Raw genomic sequence first — 2,120 nt, forward strand, 5'->3', positions numbered from 1 at the left:
GGAATGCCTAGTACCTTTCTGATCAAAGCAAGATACCATTATGCCATTACCCCATTAGGAAACTCGGCTTTTTTCCTGCTCTCATATCAGCTACACTTGTGCTTGTCTGATGGGTCAGCAATGAGAACATTTGTCTGCTATTACCCTCAACAGATACAACAGCAGTCTGTACAGGAAGGAGCTCAGCAGCGTGAACACATTCAATCCTGTATGACCAAGAGATGCTTTCCTGTCTTTTTTTACTTCATTTCCTAGATGCAAAAGCTGCAGAGAAGAGGGACTTCTGGTCACTGCCCCAGTGCCCACCTCATGCAGAAGCCAGCACAGACTCTCCAGAGCCCACCCTGAACCTACGCACTTGCCATAGAAAATATATTGGCACCCCTTACACTTGTTGCTGTTGCCATCTGACTGTTTCAGCAGCCAGTTCTGTGAGACACCAAGCTTTCATACCTCTCATCACAAATGAAGCCCATGAAGAATGCAGTGCAGGTCACAAACAAGTTCCTATAGTTCCACTAATACTGTTTAAAGCATTGGAGATCACATTGTTCATTTGAACTAACTCCAAGCATCACTTCCCAAACCGATTTTGGTTAGACTAAAGCAAAATGGGATGATCAGCATGCATACCATTTTATGCAGGTGCATTATTTTTTTACTCACCATAAAACCACTTCAGGCTGAACACAAGGATTCTGAATCTTATTGCAAGTAATACGTATGTTCTTTAAAAGTTTAGCACTAAACTAACTCTTCTGGGAACCTCCGTGGCTAGACATAGATACACTAATACTTTACCCCCTGCAAAGATTATTAGGGAATTGTTTGCTTTACACAGCTTCGCAGCCCACACAATTATCCAATTGTTTTATGTTCAGCATAAATGCAAAGAAATATCAGGTGCAGCACTTTGGGAGAAGATTAGGCAATTTAATCCTACAAAGTAGTCAGTGTATTGTAAGAGACTGACTCCTATACTTTCACTTTCTCTGTACAGCATAAGCATGTTCATGTCATGGGCTTGTTTTTCTCCTCCAGCAGTCCAGAAGTGTGGTCATCTGTGAAGTTCAAGTGTCTCCAATAATGTTCCCCAGACATTACCATAATTTTTGCCAATCTGAATATAGTCACAGAGATCCCTAAATATTTTTGTTAATTTTGCTCGTTTTGTTCATATTTTGCTCATTTAAATATCTAGTATTTTAATGAATCATTTACATGAATCTCTTTCTCTTTAGATTCCCATCTTGTAGATGCATACACAAAAGATGGAAGTAAGAATGAGTATACAGATTTTCTATAACTGAATCTTAGTAGTAGCCAGTAAATCACAGCTGCTGTCAGAAGCTGGCAAGGTATTGTCTTCAGTAGCTTACTACAAGTGAGTTAATTCATTCAGTTTGAAAGTCTTTTACTTTGCATCTTACTGCTTGAACTGGAAATTGTGGGAGTTAGCATTTTCTTATCCAACTAAGAACCCATTTCTTTGTGATGCTGAAGCATCTTTTGATTTTGCATCCAATGTGCACTTCAGTGAAACCAACAGAAGTATCAAGCAAATAACAGAACCCATACTGCTATCCACATCGACCTACTCTAGTCTGAATTTAAGTGAACATTGACAAAAATAATAATTTATATTACTAGAGCCTAAGGTTTCAGGATGCTTCAGAGAGCATCACAGTAGACAGAGATTGACTTCTCACTGAGTATTATCTGCGTGTCTTCATCCATTGAGAGTCATAAACTTGTCAACAGAGTAACAGAAGGTACATGCTGGCCTAGTAAGGAAGTTGACTGATCTGGATGTTATTTATTTATTACTGAAGTTATTATGGTTCTTCTGTTTTAATTCCTCATTGTTTCCCCCATTGAAATTACTAATTTGGCACCAAGTTAGACAAAGCCTCATACAGAGCTGGAAGGGTAGATATAGTGCTCCTGTGAGAAGTCCACTGAATCAAACTGACAGAACACTCAGCAGTACTCCAGCGTATGAGTGCTACCAGTTGTTATACACCTGTCTGAACCCTAGTGTGATCCACAACCCTTAATTATGGACTCCAAGCAGCCATTGCAAAAGCAGGGAAGAGTGGCAGTATGGAGAAGGGTACGGC

This window comes from Chaetura pelagica, unplaced genomic scaffold (genome assembly GCF_000747805.2).
Source record: "Chaetura pelagica isolate M959 unplaced genomic scaffold, ChaPel_1.0 scaffold142, whole genome shotgun sequence".
NCBI lineage: Eukaryota > Metazoa > Chordata > Aves > Apodiformes > Apodidae > Chaetura > Chaetura pelagica.